At 42.4% G+C, this 16,157-nt stretch overlaps 1 pseudogene across 1 annotated transcript in view; it reads right to left on the bottom strand.

Annotated features, from left to right (window-relative positions):
• Positions 1-16,157, bottom strand: part of LOC309640845 (negative elongation factor C/D pseudogene) — a 187,413-nt pseudogene that overhangs the window by 144,271 nt on the left and 26,985 nt on the right. The gene's annotated exons all lie outside the window — the stretch shown is intronic.

The raw sequence follows: 16,157 nt of genomic DNA, 5'->3' as shown, positions 1-16,157 counted from the left end.
TTAGATAAATCAGAGGGACAAGGATGGCCCTTCCAGGTGAAAGGGTCTCAAAAGAGAAAGTATGGTGAAGTGATAAAGAGCGCAGACTCCAGATGCAAAGGGTCTGGGTTGGAATACTTTTTTTTTTTTTTTTTTAATTATTTATTTTTGGTTGTGTTGGGTCTTTGTTGCTGTGAGCGGGCTTTCTCTAGTTGCAGCGAGCGGGAGCTACTCTTCGTTGCAGAGCATGGGCTTCTCATTGCGGTGGCTTCTCGTATCGCAGAGTACAGGCTCTAGGCGCCCGGGCTTCAGTAGTTGCAGCACGTGGGCTTCAGTAGTTATGGCGTGTGGGCTCTAGAGCGCAGGCTCAGTAGTTGTGGCACACGGGTTTAGTTGTTCCACGGCATGTAGGATCTTCCCAGGCCAGGGCTCGAACCTGTGTCCCCTGCATTGGCAGGTGGATTCTTAACCACTGCACCACCAGGGAAGTCACCAAGAAGGGTGACTGATTGAACACGGAGGTTGCAGAAGATGGAGGTGTCCTTCTATTTTGCAACTGAAATATTAGTGTAATCACAGTGTTATTCACTGACATAAAGCACATGGTGAATATTTGTTTGATATTTCATCAAATAAATGCTTTTACTTTTGGCACAGGGCGTGCGGGATCTTAATTCCCCAACCAGGAATTGCACTCGTGCCCCCTGCATTGGAAGCTCAGAGTCCAAACCACTGGACCACCAGGGAATTCCCCCAAAGTTCTTACTAAGCCTGCAATTGCTAAATTGCATTCTGTGGTGACTAGACTCTCTTAAAGATTCTTTATGGGCATTTATTTTTTAAATACATATTAGGAAACTTTAAGAGATTCTGTGCAGAGTTTCCCAACTTCTTAAGAACTAAAGCTACTTTAAAAAGATGCATATTTGAAACTCATGTAAAAATAGAGTTCCATGAAACACACTTTGAGAAATGGAGAACATCTGTAAGGAAACTGAAAAACCTAGGAAGGAAACCCACTTCCTGCAGAAGTGATACAGATTTAAAGTATTAACAAAACTGCAAATGTTTGACCGATGGCAGGTGTGGAAGTTCTGCCCAAGCAAACTTTCAAAAATCAGGTGAAGCTGGACTAGGCTGAATCAAGCAATCCTTACTCATTGTCCGTGCTTTGCGGAAGTCAGGAAATTAGCCAACCATCAGCGTGGCTGGAATAAAGTTTTTCTTTAATAGACAAACATTCTAATTATGTTCCCTCTAGTTATGACAGTTATCCCTCTGCCATCAACAGATGAGGGAAACTTTAAGATAATTGCAGCCCCCAGAAAAGTCAAGTCCCACTGAATGCAATGGGATACATAGCCACTTGAGATAATGGGAAAATTGGGATTACAACTGTCCTACAGTAAAAAAAAAAAAAAAAAAGTAATTTGTTACTGATGCCGAAAGCTCAGCTTCTCTGTACACCAGTGCCAAATTAAATCTTAGAGAGAGAGTTTGGGGTGAAGTATAAAAGGATAGCTTTATTATTCAATACTCTACCAGGCAAAGAGGGACGCAGTTGGCTCCTGCCTCGAAAAACTATGTGTCCCAACTTGGAGAGGGTAGTGAGAAGTTTTATAACAATATTACCCAAGGCTGGGAGGCTGACAAGATTAGGGTGTGTGCAGGGTCTCAGGTGGTCGGGTCTCCTAATCTTGATGAGCTTCTCTGGTCCCTTTAATCTGGCCTCAGGTGGTTTCCTGGCTGCTCCTCCCTTGATTAGCAACTGTTTGAATCCACCCTTTGGAACTCAGCGTAGGTCGTAGGTCGTGGAGGCTGGAGTCTTGCTACAAGAAATCGGTGACCAAAAAAATAGGCTCCATGCCCGGGAGCCTCACAGGGCCCCACTCGGTTTCATTACCCACCACAATCAAAAATCTAACTCCATTCTCAAAATCTAACTTCAAAATGACCCTACTTACCTCTTCTAGCTTTTTCAGTATTTTGTAGATTTCCTGCTTTATTTGCTTGGTTTGAATTCCATAGAATTTAGAACGAAAAAATGTGATTTTACAGACTGAAGGTGAGCAAAGTCCTAGTGTCCAGCTTCCTACATGAAAAAAGACCTACACTAATGCACATCAACCACGTGAAATTTCCACATAGGTTTAAAAAGAGAATCCTAACAGCTTGGGGGTGAGGTAGGGGGATAAGAAAGATAAAAAGATAAAAGATATGCAAAAGATAAAAGATGCAAAAGATAAAAAGATTATTGTCAGACTTCTCAAGATCAGCATTGAAATCTAGAAGAAGCTTGACCCATGCTTTTAAAATTCTGAAGATAAAATGTTTCTCAGCTGACTTCTACAGTCGGCCAAGCTATCTAGAGTAAGTTGGGAATAAAGACATTTTCAAAATGCAAAGTATCCAAAAAAATCATTTCCCATGCTTTCTCAGGAAGCCACTGGAGGATTCACTACATCAAAATGAGGGACTAAACCATAAAAAGAGAATGCTTGGAATTCAGGACCCAAGTAATTCAACACAGAAGAGAAGAGAAAAAAAAATTCCCAGGATGATAGTGAAGGGAGATCCCAGGGTAACAGAAAGTAATTATCTAGTTTAGAGAAAGAGGATAAAGAGATCCAGAAGAATGTATCCAAGGAAAAAAAGTGAAATTCCAGTTTTCCTACATCCTTGCCAACACTGGATAATGAAAAAACACAGTCCTGTGTGTCTTTCCTTTACTCTCACCCTGCTTTGCTACTTCACTTTTGACACCAGCTGTGTGGGTTTTCCACACATAAAGCAATTCTCTGATTCTCAATTCTGATACTATCTTGTGTCAGATCCCGCTGGTTAAGTACTCAGTCCCGCGAGACTGCCCCCACCTCGGATGCCAATTGAAAGTCCAGGTTGTTACCTGTGTTTCTGACCAACTGGGTATAAATTGGAGGTTCCTTTGACCCACTCGTGGGGTTTGATTAATTTGCTAGAGCAACTCACAGTATTCAGGAAGTCAGTTGACTTACTAGATAACTGGCTTATTATGAAGGATATTAAAGGATACAAATGCTGGAACTTCCTGGTGGTCCAGAGGTTAAGAATCCTCGCTTCCACTGCAGGGGGCACAGGTTTCATCCCTGGTCCAGGAACTAAGATCCCACATACCCTATGGCATGGCCAAAAGAAAAAAAAAAGGGACACAAATGAACAGCCAGTTGAAGAGATACATATGGCAAGACCTGGAAGGGTCCTGAACACAGAAGCTTCTGTCCCAGTGGAGTTTGGGGTGCGCTAGTCTCCAGGGATATGGTTACTTTCTGGCTCACCAATATGAAAGCTCTCAGAAACCCCACCTTTTGAGTTTTTATGAAGGCATCATTATATAGGCATGATTGGCCATCGGTGATTGAACTCAGTTTTCTCCATCTTCTCTCCCCCAAGGTCAGGGGCTGAACTGAAAGTCCCAGACTTCTAGTCACATGTTGATATTCCTGGCAGCCAGACTTCACCTTTATGTTACCTAGGGGGATTCCAAAAGTCACCTCATAAACATAACAAAAGACACTTTTATTGTGCTCAACATTTAGGAAATTCCAAGGGAGCTTTGTGCCATGAACAGGATGAAGACCAAATATGTATTTCTTATTATAAATCACAATGTCGGGCTTCCCTGGTGGCGCAGTGGTTAAGAATCCGCCTGCCAATGCAAGGGGCATGGGTTTGAGCCCTGGCCCGGGAAGATCCCACATGCCGTGGAGCAACTCAGGCCGTGCACCACAACTACTGAGCCTGTGCTCTAGAGCCCGCAAGCCACAACTACTGAGCCCATGTGCCACAACTACTGAAGCCCGCGTGCCTAGAGCCCATGCTCCACAACAAGAGAAGCCATGACAATGAGAAGCCCACGCACCGCAACAAAGGGCAGCCCCCGCTCACCGCAAGTAGAGAAAGCCCACGCACAGCAACGAAGACCCACACAGCCAAAGATAAATAAATAAATAAGAGTCTTAAAAAAAACTTCTTAAAAAAAAAATCACAGTGTCACACTGGGTATGATCAATCTCTTAAATCTTTGACAATCTGATAGATGAACAATGGTACTTTAATTTCTAATTCTTTAATTTGTGGTATTTGGCATTTTGTGTGTGGGTATTCATTGACTGGGAATTATGTTTTCCTGTTGGGGAGGAAGAAATTTCCCTCTACCCTTCTAGTTCTTCTGGCTGGTCTAAGAATTGATGTGACATGATATAGATAACAGGAGAAAATCAAACAAAAGTTTGATAACATGTATGCATGGGAGAGACCCAGAAAAACTAACTCACCCAAATGGCTGAAGCCCTGACCTTAAATACCATCTTCAGCTAAAGACAAAAGAAGAGGCTGTGGGTAGTGATTTGGGACCTCAAAGGGGAGGAAGGCAATTCGCAAGGAAATGGAAAAGTGAATGGCAAACAGATGTTTGCTGGGCTGTGCAGAGGCAATGGGACCCAGAGTGGGCTCTGATCTCCAGGCCCTGCCGAGTTTCCCCACCACACTCAGCCCGTACTCTTTGCAGAGATCTCTGGTGACAGCTCTATTCTGGGAACTGGCCCTTTATCTAAATTCTTTAGGCAGCTAAGGGGGGAAGGTCAAATTTTCTTCTTGAGTCTTTTGGGCCTTGATTGTTTTCAGCTTGAAATTATCCACATGCCAAAGAGATGTTTTAGGGTGGCAAATTTTGCCCCCCTTCAATCCTTTGCCCTTTTTTTCTATTGGTTTGTCTTCTCTCCTCTATTAATTTGTGAGAGAGATTTGTACATTAGAGGAAATGTCCATTTCTCTCATATGTATTTTTCCCAGTCTTTTGACTTTATTGAAACCAAGCCGGACTCTGCAGGGCCCTCCTGGGTACAAAAGCCCCTCTGTGTCCCATGGTTTCTTGTTTGTTAGAAAAAAGCTTTAGACTCCTAGGCCTCCCCTGACTTCCAAAGAGCAGAATCCAACAGTTACTAATTAGGGAGATGAGGGAATGCAGAAACTAAGGAAAAGCAGTCAAGAAGCAATAGTGCAGCAATAAAAGAGTCTTAGTTCCTCTCAGGGGATATATATAACAATCTGATGCGTATCTTTGAATTGCTCTGCAGAAAAGAAGACCCCAGCCCAGGTGGAGGATGGTGAGTACATGCCAACCACAAACATGTAGACATTAGACCCCAGACTGGTTGGAACCAGAAGGTTGATGATTAAGATTTCTGAAACACCACCCTGTTACCTCACCACCAACCAATCAGAAAAAAAGTCATGCCCTCTGCAACCCTCACCCCAAATGTCACCTTTAAAAACCATTCCCTGAAAGCCATCTGGGAGTTCAGTTCTTTTGAGGTTGAGCTACCTGTTCTCCTTCCTTGGTGCCCTGTAGTAAATGCGGTACTTTCCCTCACCACATCCTCTTGTCAGTAAATTGGCTTTGCAGGGCGGCCGGCGGATCCAAGTTCGATTCGGTAACGTTACGACTTTTTTTCTTAATTTAAAATTTTATATAGGCAAATATATACTTTGTAGTTTCTACGGCATGCTGATAAAGATAATTTGTATATCGGGACTGGGATGTTATGAATTATGATGTGAATTATAATAAGGAATATGCATTTGGGCTTTGTACTGTTTTTTATGACTGAGCTTCTAAAACCCTTGTAATTTCCTAAGTGATGAGAGAGAGAAAGGTGTTTTGCTATGTTCACGAGGCAACTTTTGGAATGTCCTTATGTTGCCTAAGGATAGGGCTGGTTGCCAAGGGAGATAACCCTGTGTTTGTAGGGTTGGAACTTTCTCTTCCACCCTTGGACCTTCTAGGAGGGTAGAGGGGACCAATGGCAAAAGATTTAGTCAATCACGCCTGTGTAATGAAGTCCTGTAATAAAAATCCAGGACAGTGTTTGGAAAGCTTCCAGGTTGGTGGAGATGTGGGGAGAGGGTGGCGCTGGGAGAGGGCATGGGCACCCCATACCCTCTCTCCATACCTTGCGTTATGCATTTCCTTTATCTGTTTTTTCCTGGTTTATATAATAAACTGGCAATCTAGTAAGTAAAACATTTCTCTGAGTTCTCTGAGCTGCTCTAGCAAATTAATCGAACCTGAGGAGCGGGTTGTGGAACCTTTTTTTTTTTTTTTGGCTGCACCGTGCAGCTTGTGAGATCTTAGTTCCCCGACCAGGGAGCGAACCCGTGCCCCGCCACCCCCCTCCACCCCCTGCAATGGAAGCGCAGAGCCCTAACCACTGGATCGCCAAGGAATTCCCAGAAACTTCTGATTTATAATAGCCAGTCAGTCAGAAGTATCAGTGACAACCTGGACTTGAGATTGGCATCCTAGGTTAGAGGGGATCACTGGAACCTCTAATTTGTAGTCAGTCAAAAGCACAGGTAATTTGAGCTTGCAATTGGTGTCTGAAGGACAGGGGTGGGAAGTAGTCTTGTAGAACTGAGCTCTTAGCCTGTGGAATCTGATGCTGTCTCCAGGTAGACAGTGTCATAATTGAATTGAATTGTAGGACACCCAGCTGGTGTCCCAAGCATTGTCTGGTGGTGTGTATGTGTGTGTGTATGGGGTGGGGGAGAACCTCCCCCAGCAGTGGAAATGGGTCTAGGACCTAATTTAGGGACCCAAGAAATAGAGGATGGTCCACATCACAAAACTTCAGTTTTCGGGCTTCCCTGGTGGCACAGTGGTTGAGAATCTGCCTGCCAATGCAGGGGACACGGGTTCGAGCCCTGGTCTGGGAAGATCCCACATGCCGCAGAGCACCTGGGCCCATGAGCCACAATTACTGAGCCTGCGCGTCTGGAGCCTGTGCTCCGCAACAAGAGAGGCCGCGATAGTGAGAGGCCTGTGCACCGCGATGAAGAGTGGCCCCCACTTGCCACAACTGGAGAAAGCCCTTGCACAGAAACGAAGACCCAACACAGCCATAAATAAATAAAAATTAAAAAAAAAAAAAAAAAAAACACTTCAGTTTTCAGCCCACACTTAAACCGGAAATGCCCCACTGTCCAGTAAACCTAATACCCACCAGCCACCACCCTCCCACTCAGCTTTAGCTTACCTCACCCGAGAAAATAGGACCTGCCAGCCTTACAGGGAAACCCTTGACCTCCCAGCCAATCACGCATGCCCTGTTTCCAAGTTGCTGCTTCTAACACTCACTCTTGCCTAGACCTCCCTGGAAAAGAGGGCCCCCCTGCTTCGAAGGCACTGTATTCCCCCAGTTCATGGTTTGTTTTCCCTTGAATAAAGGACATCAAACAGGTTACTAAATTGTTTTATTTTTGTTATTTGACCATGCTTAGACTTTTCCCTCTACCAGAGTATAAATACATTCACTCACCTCTACCCCCTTAACACCCAAGGTGGGGAGAGGGGGTTGACAAGGGAAATCGAGTAGACTCACTATCCTTAGTTATAAGGGCCCCTTTGGGATGCTGGTGATACATTTACAGTCTTTCATCTGCCCTATTGGAATTCCCTGGCGTTCCGGTGGTTAGGACTCTGCGTTCTCACTGCCGAGGCCTGGGCTCAATCCCTGGTTGGGGAACTAAGATCCCACAAGGCACATGGCGTGGCCAAAAAAAAAGAAATCTACCCTATTGTATGGAATTTTCCCGTTGAACTGAGCTGCTAAGGTGCTGGCGAGGAGGATGCTGATAGCCAGTTTTAGGATTTTGGCAGATGGGAGCAATAAAAAGAGGCAGAGGGGCAAAAGTTTCAGATGAGTCAACCTCTGAGCTGAATAAGAAAGAAAATGAAGAACGAAGAGGGCTGGTGGGTTGGGAAAAGTCAGAAAGGTCACTGAAGTGGAAATCTTGATAAGATTAAATAGGTATAGTGGGTGTATTTAAACAATCAAGCTTGAAGAATAATATATTATGGTCAGAAACAGGATGGATTAACTATTTTTAAAGCAAAGTTAGAATAGAAAAGTAGAAAGGAGATCAAGGAGATATGCCCCATCATTCTTTTCCTTTTCTTTTTCTTTTTTTCCCTTTTTTTTAGTAATTTTTATTGGAGTATAGTTGATTTATGATGGTGTGTTTCTGCTGTACAGCAAAATGAATCAGTTATACATATACATATGTCCACTCTTTTTTAGGTTCTTTTCCCATATAGATCATTACAGAGTACTGAGTAGAGTTCCCTGTGCTGTACAGTAGGTCCTTATTAGTTATCTATTTTACATATAGTAGTGTGTATATATCAATCCCTATCTCCCAATTGATGGCCACCCTGCCCCCATTATTCTTTTCCTTTTTCAGAATTTTCTTGGTTTTCTCACATGTTTCTTTAACTAGATAAACTTTAGAATTATTTTGTGGGAGTTCTAAAGAGCCAGCAGAGTTTTCAAAATGTCACTAGTGAAACTCTAAATGCCAGATAAAAAAGGTAACCCTCCCTCTACTCTCCAATTATGTGTTACTCTCATGCAACCATTTCTTTCCAGCCAAGTTTCTTGAAATAGTAGTGCAGACTCATTATTCTCTTTCTTTATCTTCTGCTCCTCAATTCCTTTGTAAGCCTTTGCTAAGGACACCCATGGGCTGTCTTCAATTTTGTCTTCTTTTGTCTATTTGCCTTCTTGTGTTTGACCACATTCTTCTTGGAACTCTTTGATACCCAAGACCTGTTGTCTCCTGGTTCCTTCTTCTCAGTTTCCTTCTTAGGCATTTCTTACTTTGTCCACCACTGAAATATTGGTGTTTTATAAGATTATCACCTCTCATTCATTCATTCATTCATTCAATAGATTGAGTAAAACCAATCTGGTAACAGAGCAGTAAATAAAAAAGACCCTGTCTTTCATGGAGCTCAAATACTAGTTTTCTCATATCGTATAAATGTTACTGAGTCCAAGCTCGCTCTGCTCGACCCACGACAGGCCAATGAATAGAAGGTGTTTATTCGGAAAGCTGGCAGACTGGTGTCTCTGAAAAACCATCTTATGGGGGTTTGGTTGCCAGTTTCTTTTATAGCACAGAGAGGGGGAGGAGATTAGGAAGTAAAGTAAAAAGGCCATAATTTTTGCAGATATCCCCTGGAATGGCCAGCCTCCGGGAGGGGGTGTGTTAGTTTCTTCTTCCTTGCAGCCATCCACAGGTGGAATGGGTCTGGATGTTTCCCTGAACACAGGCACTTTGGTTTAACATTCAGGCAGAGGGGCAGGGTTCCCCTAGGCAAGCCATTATGTAGAGACAGTGAACAAAAGTAGAGGAAAGCAAAGGTTAAAGTAAAAGAAACAGATCCAAGGTGTAGTCCGATTTGGCTCTTCCCTGTTACGTGAACACTTCCCAGGACATCTCATTCATTTCCGTGGCTTCAACTACACCTGTAATCAGGAGTGATATAATATGTTAACAATGGAATCAAACTAGCACCAACTGAATCAGAAGAGGGCATCAACCAATCAGACAGACAGTCTGGCTGTACTCTGTTGTACTGGCTGAATATCAGCCCAACCTATAATATATAAATATGATAATATGATGTCTGGTAGTAGGAGGACAGTCTAGAACCTCCAAACTGCTCAAATTCTAGCTCTGTTACTTCTGCTGCATGACATGGGGCAAATTACTTCACCTGTGTGTGCTTCAGTTCCCTCCTCTATAAAATGGCATAATAAACTACCTACACCATACGGTTGTTACAAGAGTCATACAGTATAATACATGTAAAGCATTTAGAACAGCCTGGAATTTTTTTTTAAGTGATTTAATATTTTATTTATTTATTTATTTATGGCTGTGTTGGGTCTTCGTTGCTGTGCGTGGGCTTTCCCTAGTTACAGTGAGCGGGGGCTACTCTTCGTTGAGGTGCACGGGCTTCTCACTGCGGTGGCTTCTCTTTGTTGCAGAGCATGGGCTCTAGGGCGCGGGCTTCAGTAGTTGTGGCTCGTGGGCTCTAGAGCGCAGGCTCAGTAGTTGTGGTGCATGGACTTAGTTGCTCCGCAGCATGTGGGATCTTCCCGGACCAGGGCTCGAACCTGTGTCCCCTGCATTGACAGGTGGATTCTTAACCACTGCACCACCAGGGAAGTCCCTAGAACAGCCTGGAATATTGATGAACACTCAATAAATGATAGTTATTATTATTAATTATTTCACAACTATGTTTCTAATCCTGACTTTTTCCCCCTTGAGCTCCAAAGTTATAGATTAAATGGTTTTTCTTCCAAATATACCATAGGTGCTTGGGAAACCTACAAGGTTCAGTATAATTAGTCGAGGCAGCCTTGTAGACAAATAGGGCAATCAAATTTTATAAGTACTAGGTAGAATGGGGAGAAATAACATATATATAAATTTATATATATATGCATAAATACATACCTATATATACAGTTGTAAGTGGTTTATACATGTGAACTCATTTAATCTTAACGACTGCCCCCACTAAGTAAATACTATCATTATCCCCACTTTATAAATGGGAAAACTGAGGCACATAGGTTCAAATGACTTGAGAAAAGTCACATAGCTACTAAGTCTAAACCCACTCTACCTCCAGAGTTTAATCTCCTTGTCACGCCACTATACTGCTCACCAAAGAGGAAGCCGTCTTGTGAAAAAAAAAAGCATTTCTTATAATTTTCTTTACGGCTCAGATCTATTTCCCTTCAGATTTTACAACTTAAAAATATCCTTTGGGACTTCCCTGGTGGCACAGTGGTTAAGAATCCGCCTGCCAATGCAGGGGACACTGGTTCGAGCCCTGGTCTGGGAAGGTCCCACATGCTGCAGAGCAACTAAGCCCATGCGCCACAACTACTCAGCCTGTGCTCTAGAGCCCACGAGCCACAACTACTGAAGCCCGTGCACCACAACTACTGAGCATGTGCTCTAGAGCCTGTGAGCCACAACTACTGAAGCCCACGTGCCACAACTACTGAAGCCTGTGAGCCTAGAGCCCGTGCTCCACAACAAGAGAAGCCACCACAATGAGAAGCCTGCGCACCACAACGAAGAGTAGCCCCTGCTCGCCACAACTAGAGAAAGCCCACGCAATAACGAAGACCTAATGCAGCCACAAATAAATAAATAAATAAATTTTTCAAAAAAGAGCACCAGGTATGCCAAAGAAAGATTCGCAGTAACCTGAATAAATTAAAATTCGCAGTAACTTGACAGCTGACCCACAGACATAGAAAACAAACATATGGTTACCAAAGCGCAAAGGGTGGGGAGGGATAAATTAGGAGTTTGGGATTAACATACACACAGTACTATAAAAAATAGATAACAAAAAAAAAAAAATTAGGGGACAGCTGATTCATCCTGCGACACAAGATGGAATTCTGAGCCCGTTTCATTCCTATGTAAGTTATTGCCCATTTTTATTTTGTAGTAAATACTTATGAAATCTCATCATTGCGTGAACCAATGTGAAGACATTTCATTAGGAATAGTCACTGAAACCTTCCTAGCTAGGAAAAAATGTGGGAGTTTGTCGTCCAAGTAGATGATCGCCACAGGTTGCTTCTAATTTTATTCTATCATTGACTAATTTTGTGTTTTTAAGACTCTAGTTCAACTTCACCAATCTTTATGAAGACCTTTGAAACTTATGTAGCTCACTGATTTTGATATACTTTATCCCTCTTAGCTTAATTTTGGATTCAGATCTCATCTATGGTAAAGGGTACATAAAGCCCCCATGGGATTTAAAATTAGAAGGAAAAAGAAACCAGATTGCATGGACCATGACAACTTTAAAACCCTAGGGGCAGAATTTTTTTGATTAACACTCAGAGGTGGTTATTTGTACTGTGTAGGTTTCACGGTCCAAAGATTAGAACAGCTTGTTATGCATTAAGCTAGCTAGGTTTTGTGCCTATTTCCCTGGTGGCCTGACTTCAGACAAGTTCTTTCCAGTTCTTTCTTTTATTTTTTAAATTTTTAAAAATTTTTTAACATCTTTATTGGAGTATAATTGCTTTACAATGGTGTGTTAGTTTCTGCTTTATAACAAAGTGAATCAGTTATACATATACATATGTTCCCATATCTCTTCCCTCTTGTGTCTCCTTCCCTCCCACACTCCCTATCCCACCCCTCTAGGTGGTCACAAAGCACCGAGCTGATCTCCCTGTGCTATGCGGCTGCTTCCCACTAGCTATCTATTTTACATTTGGTAGTGTATATATGTCTATGCCACTCTCTCACTTTGTCCCAGCTTACCCTTCCCCCTCCCCATATCCTCAAGTGCATTCTCTAGTAGGTCTGTGTCTTTATTCTCATCTTGCCCCTAGGTTCTTCATGACCATTTTTTTTTTCTTAGATTCCATATATATGTATTAGCATATGGTATTTGTTTTTCTCTTTCTGACTTACTTCACTCTGTATGACAGACTCTAGGTCCATCCACCTCACTACAAATAACTCAGTTTCATTTTGTTTTATGGCTGAGTAATATTCCATTGTATATATGTGCCACATCTTCTTTATCCATTCATCTGTTGATGGACACTTAGGTTGCTTCCATGTCCTGGCTATTGTAAATAGAGCTGCAATGAACATTTTGGTACATGACTCTTTTTGAATTATGGTTTTCTCAGGGTATATGCCCAGTAGTGGGATTGCTGGGTCGTATGGTAGTTCTATTTTTAGTTTTTTAAGGAACCTCCATACTGTTCTCCATAGTGACTGTATCAATTTACATTCCCACCAACAGTGCAGGAGGGTTCTCTTTTCTCCACACCCTCTCCAGCATTTATTGTTTCTAGATTTTTTGATGATGGCCATTCTGACTGGTGTGAGATGATATCTCATTGTAGTTTTGATTTGCATTTCTCTAATGATTAATGATATTGAGCATTCTTTCATGTGTTTGTTGGCAATCTGTATATCTTCTTTGGAGAAATGTCTATTTAGGTCTTCTGCCCATTTTTGGATTGGGTTGTTTGTTTCTCTGATATTGAGCTGCATGAGCTGCTTGTAAATTTTGGAGATTAATCCTTTGTCAGTTGCTTCGTTTGCAAATATTTTCTCCCATTCTGAGGGTTGCCTTTTGGTCTTGTTTATGGTTTCCTTTGCTGTGCAAAAGCTTTGAAGTTTCATTAGGTCCCATTTGTTTATTTTTGCTTTTATTTCCATTTCTCTAGGAGGTGGGTCAAAAAGGATCTTGCTGTGATGTATGTCATAGAGTGTTCTGCCTATGTTTTCCTCTAAGAGTTTGATAGTGTCTGGCCTTACATTTAGGTCTTTAATCCATTTTGAGTTTATTTTTGTATATGGTGTTAGGGAGTGTTCTAATTTCATACTTTTACATGTAGCTGTCCAGTTTTCCCAGCACCACTTATTGAAGAGGCTGTCTTTTCTCCACTGTATATGCTTGCCTCCTTTATCAAAGATAAGCTGACCATATGTGCGTGGGTTTATCTCTGGGCTTTCTATCCTTTTCCATTGATCTATGTTTCTGTTTTTGTGCCAGTACCATACTGTCTTGATTACTGTAGCTTTGTAGTATAGTCTGAAGTCAGGGAGCCTGATTCCTCCAGCTCCATTTTTCGTTCTCAAGCTTGCTTTGGCTACTAATTTCACTGGGCTCTACCCTATAGGGATGGTCCCTAGTTGCCTGGTAACCGGCCCTGGGACGATTAAGGGAGAGGAATATTGCCTCCTGGGGTGTATGAGCCAAACAGAGGAGTCATGGCTCTGGATTGGTTAGCTTGCCTATCTTTGCTATGTCTAAGAATTGGCTCACCCTAGAAAGGACAACCTCTCCTCAGCCAGAAAGGTATTTTTAAGGTGTCATAGTATACAGAAAAAAAATTTTTTTTAGTATATACAATACAGGGGACCCTACTACATATGAATTGCCTATATTTATGTGTGACGTTAAATTTATATATGAGTTGGGGAACAATTGGCTAATTGGCATGGTATGTTTTGTTGACATTCAAATGTTTATTTACTTTGTTTTTGCAGGAATATGGCAATGGGGAGCTGGGTATTTTAGAGGTATTTGTTTGCTCTTAGGTCTCAAATAGTTTTTAGACCCTTGAAAAGTTTATAAACCGTAGGGTAGCTCAGACTCCAGTTATAACCTAGTTTATCAAACTAGGACAAACTTAGGTTGTCCTTAATCTATCTTCACATTTACCAGGAGTGATGGGTTATGGTAATCCTCAACTTTTGATGGATATCATACCACCCCTCCACTCAGTAAGATCAGACAAATTTGTCCTTGACTAATGGACTGTGTGATCCCCTGGCCTGCTATGATACGAGGCATGTGTCAATAGACCTAATCGTCCACAGAACAGATAGAGGCACCCTGCACTCCACAGACCAGCAGATATTTACTATTTGTGGCCTCCCAGGCAAGAGGAGGTAGGCCTGGTTGCAAGCAATCTCATTAGAATTAAAGATCTGTTGAGGAGATTGACCTGTAGCCCAGTTTAAGATGCTCAGTCAATCAAAACAATATGTAGGCTCCCCTGGTGGTGCAGTGGTTAAGAATCCACCTGCCAATGCAGGGGACACGGGTTCGAGCCCTGGTCCGGGAAGATCCCACATGCTGCGGAGCAACTAAGCCCGTGCGCCACAACTACTGAGCCTGCGCTCTAGAGCCCGTGTGCCACAACTACTGAAGCCCAAGCGCCTAGAGCCTGTGCTCCTCAACAAGAGAAGCCACCGCAATGAGAAGCCCGCACACCGCAATGAAGAGCAGCCCCTGCTCACCGCAACTAGAGAAAGCTCGTGCACAGCAACGAAGACCCAACGCAGCCAAAAAATAAACAAATAAATAAAATTAAAAAACAAAAAAAAAAGATATGTATATAAAAGGCCTATTATGTTTCAGACAACCTTCTAAGACAATAATGGGCAAAACAAGACAGTACAAATCGTATAATTCTCTCTCATACACAACCTTCATAAATGAACAATTTCTTTTTTTAAAAAATTTTTATTGTAGTATAGTTGATTTACAATGTTGTGTTAGTTTCAGGTGTACAGCAAAGTGATTCATTTATACATATAAATATATTCATTCTTTTCAGATTCTTTACCCATATAGGTTATTACAGAGTACTGAGTAGAGTTCCCTGTGCTATACAGCAGGAGTCCCCAACCCCATCTGTGGCCTGTTAGGAACCAGGTTGCACAGCAGGAGGTGAGTGGCAGGCGAGCCAGTGAAGCTTCATTTGCCACTCCCCATTGCTCCCCATTACTGCCTGAACCGTTCCCCAGTCCCTGCCCCCATCCTTGGAAAAACTGTGTTCCACAAAACCGGTCCCTGGTGCAAAAAAGTTGGGGACTGCTGCTATACCGTATGTCCTTGTTGGTTACTTATTTTATATGTAGTTGTGTGTGTATGTTAATCCCAAGCTTCTAATCCCTCCCCTCCATGTTTCCCTTCGGTAAGAATAGGCTTTTTTTTTTTTCGAAATCTACCTGTCTGTTTCTGTTTTGTAAATAAGTTCATTTGTATTATTTTTTAAAACTGGATTCCACATGAGTGATATCATATGATATTTGTCTTTCTCTGTCTGACTTACTTAGTATGATAGTCTCTAGGTCCATCCATGTTGCTGCAAATGTCATTATTTCATTCTTTTTTATATATATATCACATCTTCTTTATCCATTCTACTGTTGATGGACATTCAGGTTGCTTCCATGTCTTGGCTATTGTAAATAGTGCTGCAAAGAACATTGGGGTGCACGTATCTTTTCGAATTATGGTTTTCTCCGGGTATATGCCCAGGTGTGGGATTGCAGGATCATATGGTAGCTCTATTTTTACTTTTTTAAGAAACCTCCATACTGTTTTCCATAGTGACTGTACTAATTTACATTCCCATCAACAGTGTAGGAGGTTTCCCTTTTCTCCACACCCTCTCCAGCATTTATTGTTTGTAGACTTTTTAAAAAATAAATTTATTTATTTATTTATTTATGGCTGTGTTGGGTCTTTGTTGCTGTGCGCGGCATTCTCTAGTTGCGGTGAGTGGGGATTACTCTTCGTTGCGGTGCGCGGGCTTCTCATTGCGGTGGCTTCTCTTGTTGCGGAGCACGGGCTCTAGGCGCGCAGGCTTCAGTAGCTGTGGCTTGCGGGCTCTAGAGCGCAGGCTCAGTAGTTGTGGCACACGGGCCTAGTTGCATGTGGGATCTTCCCGGACCAGGGATCGAACCCGTGTGCCCTGCATTGGCAAGCG

This window comes from Balaenoptera physalus (assembly GCF_965194825.1).
Source record: "Balaenoptera physalus genome assembly, chromosome: 13".
Classification (NCBI taxonomy): Eukaryota; Metazoa; Chordata; class Mammalia; order Artiodactyla; family Balaenopteridae; genus Balaenoptera; species Balaenoptera physalus.
The sequence above is the reverse complement of the archived record's forward strand: the minus strand, read 5'-3'. Positions and strand labels throughout refer to the sequence as shown.